Source organism: Silene latifolia, chromosome 6, assembly GCF_048544455.1.
Source record: "Silene latifolia isolate original U9 population chromosome 6, ASM4854445v1, whole genome shotgun sequence".
NCBI classification, from domain to species: domain Eukaryota; kingdom Viridiplantae; phylum Streptophyta; class Magnoliopsida; order Caryophyllales; family Caryophyllaceae; genus Silene; species Silene latifolia.
Window position 1 is genome coordinate 68,493,915 of NC_133531.1, and position 8,071 is coordinate 68,501,985.

Below are 8,071 nucleotides of genomic sequence, written 5' to 3' on the forward strand. Positions count from 1 at the left end.
TGACACGACATCGACTCACTAGGATACAAGACGATAGACTGACGCAACACTGACTTAGATTTGACGCGACAAAGGGGATGACCTTGACAGACTTTGCCTACGTATGCGCAACCCCTAGCCAAGTGTGGGTGATAACGCGTATCAGTTCAAAAGGTAGAATAATTGAGAGAATGATGAAGGCATATAAAGGCAAGGCATGAGCCATGGATCAGTTGTCTACTTGGACATCTTTTGACATCGTTTGCTATAAAAGAGACTCCTCTTGTGGCATAATAACTTCGAGAATCGATCTAAGACCTCATCATCGCCTGGACCGAGCACTAGCTAGACTCAAATTAGAGAGGAGAATAAAAGAAGGGTGGCATCTCGGAAAAGAAGCCCCTAGGATGAGAAGATGACTCTGGAATTTGGTAAAAAAGGAGACTGGGCGACAAAAAGGAGCCCCCCAGTAAAGAGGTGTTGGTTGTGGAAGGGATGTTAATTGAGGTTGGAAGGTTGAAAATTGGGATGGTTGATAATTGAGGTTAAAAGTTGGGATGGTTGTGTCCATGAGGACTGTCTATGTATTCACGTGAAGTGAAATCAAACCAGATCGTAGTTCTGAGGTTTGGTTAATTTTATTTGGGTGTTGTGGTTATATCCTTATTGTGTAAGAAAGGATTGCCTACGTATCCACCTGAAATGGTGAAATCAAACCAGATCGTAGTTCAGGTGTGTGCCTAAGCTTATGTTGTCAGGACCTTAAAGTGCAGGGGTCACAAGGGTAATATTCCTTTGGTGACTCGAATAATTGATTTGACATAACTCCCTCTGATCATAGACCAAAGAGGTATAACTAATTTTGTAAAAATTTCCTTGTCATGTAAGCACACTTAGTGGACCCTAAGAATGATATGAGTATGTCCCGTTCTAGGTAGCAAAGTATTTGAAGACTCCGTGTCTGGTTCAAGGTGAAACTGGATTGGATATTTGGAATGTAGAGCTCGGAAATAAAAGGCTTTGATGAACAAATCTCTGGAGCTTTGTTTTGTGGAGTTATGGCTTGATGGGATTATGGCTTGTAATATGGCTTGGAAATGGAGTCTCTTGGCTTGATGTAGCCTGAGCACATAAAGGTAGGTTAAAATGACGTGAGATCAAGTTTCCATGTCTTGGCCCTAAAGGATGGGTATACTTGACAAGCTTCAGAGGATTCTCAAAATTCCTAACTATCTCCTTATAACGGTCTCGAGAAGGACTTAGAGTGTGTGATGTATGAAAGGCTAAATGAGGGTGCTAGCAGACCATCGGCATTTTCTACTTCAGGTTTGGATGTTGACTTGGCATTTGATATTTGAATTCTCTTCTGACGCTTGATTTCAGCCTTGTTCTTGATTTAGACTCAGATCTTGGTCTGGAATATATCTCAACTTTTGCTCAGATTCTTGGCTTAGGTTTTTTTTTGAAGATAACTTTGACTTTGGATATCGACATTGACTGATTGATTGAGCCTTCTTCTTTTGACTCTTTTGTCTTATTGATCTTTCGCCATTTCTCTTGATGGCTGTCTTCTTGGATTTGCTTGCTACCATGGATTTGGGTCAGACTAGCGCCTTTGGTGTAAAACGGGTTGGTCTTTTTAGTAAACAGGTTGTTTATTGTAGGGAATGGGCTTGCCTTCCGTCATGGATCTCTAACAAGGGAGATGGCCTGGATTCGTCCTAGAATCTCTTGAGATAGGCTCGTCCTAAATTAGGGTTATAGTGAGGTTTCTATTGCCAGACATGGAATAGGTAAAGAAAGAACACGGAGTTTCAGGTCCTCTATAACTTTGAACGGAACATCATTTAAGTTCACTCACATCGACTTGCCATGTGTTGTTCATTTTAAAATGTCTCAAATTAATTCTTGTTGTCACATGAAATGGTAAAGGAGGAGATAGGATAGAATATATGAATTGAAGAGTGTACTTTTATTGAAATGAATAATAAATGTTTTTAACATAGACTCAAAAAGACATATGACTCGTGGGACAGCCCCCAGGTTATCACTAGAAATGGACATGGACACGAAGAAAGATACTAGACCAATTATGGGAAAGAATGCCTAAGATTCTTTCTCGGACTCGGACTTTGACTCGGTCTTAGATCCGGACTCGTAATCATCGGCCCATGCTTGAACATTTACTCTTCCAGCAACTGGCTTCGGCATCTGGCTTTGAGCATTCATCCATTTGAGCACCACGTCCTCATCATTGGGAATATTAGAAGGATAATGGTTAAGAAAAGTTTCCTGATAGGTGGCATATCCATGAGGATTGCCTAACTTGTCGTGTGGGTTAAAAGTTGAGAGGGACAACTTCCCGCTTTCGATCATATCCTGAATGACATGTTTTAAATTGAAACATTTCTCTGTATCATGTCCTTTGCCTCTATGGTACTTGCAGTAGATATTCTCATCCCAGAACTTAGACTTCTTTTCTGGATCTGGTGTAGGACCGATTGGCTTCAACATTCGTCGCTCCATGAGTCTCTGAAGGGCATCGTTGTATGTAATACCAATGTTGGTAAATTTCCTAGGAGGCGTATCCTTCTTCTCGGAAGCCTTTGTGAATGATCTTGAAGAGTTGTTAGGTTTCTTTGACGAAGGCTCCATGAGGTTGGCTTTGTTGATTTTGGTTCCTGGATGAGAAGAACTAGGAATAGATTGCTTACTTTTTGCTTTCTCTTTAGGTTTGTCAGGTTGAGGGTTTGTCTGGACACTTTTCATTTTGAGAGGTTGGGCATCAAGCTTCTTACCCATTTCGGCGAACTGGTTTTCTATGTTGGAAAGCCGAGAGTTTAGGCTATCAATAACTCCCTCTATTTTGGAAAATTTGTTGTTGAAGGCAATGGAAAGCATGAGCATTCCACTTTGGATATCGCCGTCTTCAAGGACATTGATCTCTTCGCTATCATGAGGATCGAGGAGGTGAGAACAGTCTAGGAATGATTCTTCATGGTCATGTTTAGTGATATTAGACCCAAGAGGGTTGATTTTCTCGAATTGCTCAATAGAAAGTGACACCGGAAGCTTGCCCCCTTCGATCATACTAGAGGCTTCTCTAGGTGGCGTGTTCCTTTCCGCCATCCTATTCTCAAGGGTGAGGACGCGAATGCTCAAATTTTCCACTGTAGCTTGAACTCGAAGGCCATGGTATAAATGTCTTGGAGAGACACGGTGATTGTGGCTTGAGCTGCTTCGTGACCTTGCTGATTGACGGAACTTGCTGGATTCCTACTCGACAGAAATGACGCGCATTACAACTCGATTCGACATGGGATCACGCATACAAAGGCAAAAAACAAAGGAAAGGACAAGATGACAAATCTAGATTTGACTCGTGAATTCGTGAAACGTCGGGAGCGACTTATCGTGTTTGAATTCACGGTGCTTGACTTTAATTTTAGACTCGAGTGTTAACTTTGACAAAGTGATCCTTATATGATTGACCTTATTGACGGGATTGATGACACGTGTTGATTCTAAGACGTGTGTTTAAGACAGACTTGACTCGAGGTTCGGGCATGTGTGTCCCGAACGTGTCATTAGGAGAATTCAAGAAACGGATATTGGAATGACTCGATGTGTTAGCCTCGAGTGTGTGAGTCGAGGTGTGGAAATGTTTAGATCCTAACTGAATTGGGGTAAGGGGTCCAAAATGACGGTGTGACGCCTTAGGACTTGACTTGAATTTTAAAAAGACCCAAAATGTAAAGGAAGACGGGTTTATGACTCGACAAAGTTCTGACTAGGATATAGTCGGTTTGGGGTTTGACTCTAACTTAGCCCAATTGAATTTACATAAATGTTGGTTTCTTTTTTCTTTTATTTTTTGGACTTTTTTTTCGTTTTTTTTTTTACTTTTTTCGTTTTTTTTTTTGGACTTTTTTTTTCGTTTTTTTTTTTTTGCACAGGTTTTAAAATGGGTATTAGGCCCGAAGTTTGACTCGATATTTGGACAGAGTTTTGACTCATTTTGCGCTATTTTGAAAATGTTTACATTTTGAAAAGGATTTTATTTTACAAAATTTTGTCATGGCTTTGTTTACGAAATGGCGATCACGTATACAAACATACATATGGGCATTATAACGGTATGCTGAGTGCATTTAGAAGGGCTTCGGCTTAAAAAGGTGGGTTGCCATACCAAGCAATAAAACCCGGGGTTTTTGGAGAGGCTCGTGCCAAACAAGAGTAAGATCGATTCCTAGTCCATTTCCTCGAGTAGTGAAAGCCCTTGATACAAAACAGATTACGGAGTAAGCATCATGGTATGGTTGACGTCAATCACTATCCATCCTTAGGCCCATATAAGAATTTGGACTGTCTAGACGGGACAATTGGTCGAATGGGTTGGGTTGGGCCTAGGAAGGCCGAATAAAACGATCTAGGAAGACCGAGTTATGGAAACCGACAACTGTCTCATATAAACTATTCCCTAACCTTGTTTAAGTTTCACCCTTGGAAACACGTAAGTGTATTAATCCCCAGCAGAGTCGCCAAACTGTGGACACGGGGGGGGGGGGGGGCACGGCGATGCTAGGGAAAACAAGCGTTTGCATTTGTGGAGTCGCCACAAATTTATTGTGGAAAATTGGAAACCGTTCGAATACCTCGTGTCATGTCAAGACACAAAGTAGTGACATGAACACCAAGAACTCGTTACCCTTAACATTCTATGTCTAGAATGACTCTCATAGATGCCAATGAACACGGATGTTCACATAGATCTGGAGCAAGGGGTGAGGGTACGTATTAGGAAGCTCTTTTGATCAAACACCTAATCCCGCCCGCCTCGATAGCGGCCTCTACTAATGATTTGGCTAATCGTCTATATTTGATACGTTGTCGGTTATATGCATGCAATGCAACATCCATTAGATTAATCCTAGCATGTGAGAATTAACTAAGTCGGTGAACACGTAGTTTAACATGCATTAATGTCGAGGTAGAAATTTAGGTTAATTGCATGTGAAGGCACACAAACAATAAATAAAGAATACGATAAAAAACAACAAATGAAATAATTACAATAAATTACAATGGTTTGATTGATTTACGTCGAAAATACATTTAAAACGGATAATTTGAGAAAAATAAGAGAAAATAAATTAGGTTAGAAAATAAACAGATTAGTGGTGATAATACGATTAATAGTTAATTAATACGCAAGCTAACGAATTAGGTCAAAGCAACAACGGAAGTTCAGAGGCAGAAATCAACCCGGAACAGGCGCAACAGAGCTGCGTCCTTTGGAAGAGGCGCAGTGCTCACTGCGTCTCTTCCTGAGGTGAATTCTGGCTGTGAAGCCGGAATTGTATATCGTTAATATTCATTGTTAATTTAATGCTCGATTAATAATATTCGACTCGGATATAAGTGGTTTAACAGATTATTTACATGCAAATTGGTCATAAAAACAATAAAAGACGGGATAAAACTAATTAAAACAAATTAATTGTAAGATTAAAAGGTTAATTAAAAATAAACGAATTAAAACAAATTAATTAGGTTATCAATGTTAAACTACTGATGACAACGAACAAACGAAAATATACAAAAGATGAATTTCAGAGACTTGATATTGATGAATTGAATTTCTAGAACCCGGATTGATTTAATGACGAAAACCCGCAAATATTAATTATTTGGGATTTAAGTCGGGAATTAAAAAGGTGACGAATTATTAATGATTATATGTTAAAATTATCATGCCAATGAAATAAGAACAAACAAAGACGAAGCAAAAACAAACAGACGAAATAAACAGAAGACGAAGGAAGAAGAAGGAAAGCAGGAACTGCGGCAGCCTCAGGAAGAGGCGCAGCAGGTATTGCGTCCCTTCGACGAGGCGCAGCAGTTGCTGCGTTCATTCTCGACATCTGTCTCCCGTTAATCCGTAAAAGAGGGTTTGAATAAAGGTTTTATAAATCGGTTTTGAATATAATTTCGACGTAAACCTTAAATAATGATTACAAAAATAAAGTACAATAATGAAAGATGGGATTTACACCCTCGGACTTACATGTTTGACGAAACGAGATTAACTAAGTTAACGTTTAGTGATGCTCGACTCGAATGTACGAGGAAAGTGCCCTCTAGGAGGATATTAAACAAAGTTGATTAAGTTGATTGATGTGGAGTTGGTCAAATTGGTCGGTCATGCAAAACGAGGCTGGTACTCAGAAGGATCCGAGCTTACGTGGTCGAAAGTTCAAGCACGTAGACGCCAAGAAGTAAGAGCGTGGTCTTAGAATGCAAAGGGAGAAGAGAAGGGCGGACACTCGCGTGAGAAATATGAGGACCGAAGGTCTCTATTTATACTAATCACACGAAGGAATTAGGGTTTCGGTAAAAATTGGAAGTAAATCTCGAAAAGATCTTAAAATATGCAGAAAGGAGCTGGGGAAGGGGCGCAGCAACCACTGCGTCTATTGGAAGAGGCGCAACACCTGCTGCGTCTTTTCCCCAAGGGTTTTCTCCCGCAGAAGAAAGATTTTCCGCGTTTCTATTATGGAATTGCGGTCGATCTTAATTTCCTTATTATATAAAATATAATTTCGGGATATAATTTACCAAAAGATTAAAAGATTGAAAATATGTAATAGAAATATCCAGAACATTCAAGAATATTCTAACTCGGCATTTTAAAAAGTTATTAGAAAATGAAGACGATTTTTGACCCGGACTCCAAATGTACTCTAATTAATGTCAAAACGACCGTAATGGCGCGTAGATGACGATCAAGGGGTAGACACAAGTATTTGAGCTATCACTTGACGATAAACTTACGAATTGTCATAAATTGTTCCGTGTACCAAACATGCGGCCCAATCATCACCGGGTGGCTTGCGGGAGGTGCAGAAATGAGATATCTACAATTAGATTAAGCATGAATCAATCCCCATGTTGGTTTACCCTAATTCCTCATTAACCCTAGTTAAGATGACTACTCACTCCTTATCAAGTTTAAGATGCTAACAAGGTTGTCAATCATACTAGCAAGACAAAGCATGATGAATAAATAAAGATGATTAACAATAATTAAAAAGGGATTAAGAGAATTATACCTAAAGATGATTCCAAATAATAAAGCAAAGAATAATAGAAGTACTTGATGATTGATGGAAGGTTGTCAATCCTCCAAATAAACCCCAAATAATCTTCAATTACCCAAAATAAATGATGAACAATAGAGAAATTAAGGAAAGATTAAGAAATGAGATTTGTATTAATGTTAAATTAAAAGTTGATTACAAGATTAAAATGAGATTAAGATTGCATAAGAAGAACAACATAATCCAATTAGTACAATGGGGTATTTATACTAAGGATTAGGTACATAAATTAGGGTTACTAAGGGCTTAAATGACGATTAAGACCCTTAAGAAAATTTGAGGAAGTGCTCCTCTCAAAGGAGATGCGCATATCCGTTTTCGTAGTCTTCAAGAAATACGCTCGTCCCGAACGGCTTGGCTGAGGGACGACTTGCACTAGAGAGGAATCCGAGCGGATTGGGGAAGGCGACACTCAGATCATCAGGCACCAAGACGAGCGTCTTGGCCATGGGACGCTCGGATTGTGGGAAGGCAGGACGCTCGTCCCGAGCACTGCGACACTCGGATTGCTGGGCAGTCACTTCTTCTTCTTTTCTTTCTTCAACAATCCTCAAGGATCTTGTTGGAGATGCAAGGATCTTTTCGTCATTGCCCAATTTACTTCATTATCTACATAGGCCTTCTAACATTGTCTTCCCTTTGATGCTTGGTCATTAGATTCAATCAATTTAGCTCCATTTTGCCATGAAAATGCAAGGTTCTTACTCCTTTCCTACCAAGGGATCAAAACCTCAAAGAATATGCAAAACGACAGACTAAAGATAGTAAATGACCCAATTATGCACTAAAAAGCATAGGAATGAGGCTAATTCGGGGACTAAATATGCTCAAATATGAGTCACATCAAATATCCCCAAACCGAACCTTTGCTCATCCCGAGTAAAGAGATGACGAAACTAGGACCTTTATTCAAACTATTTTAATAATATAGC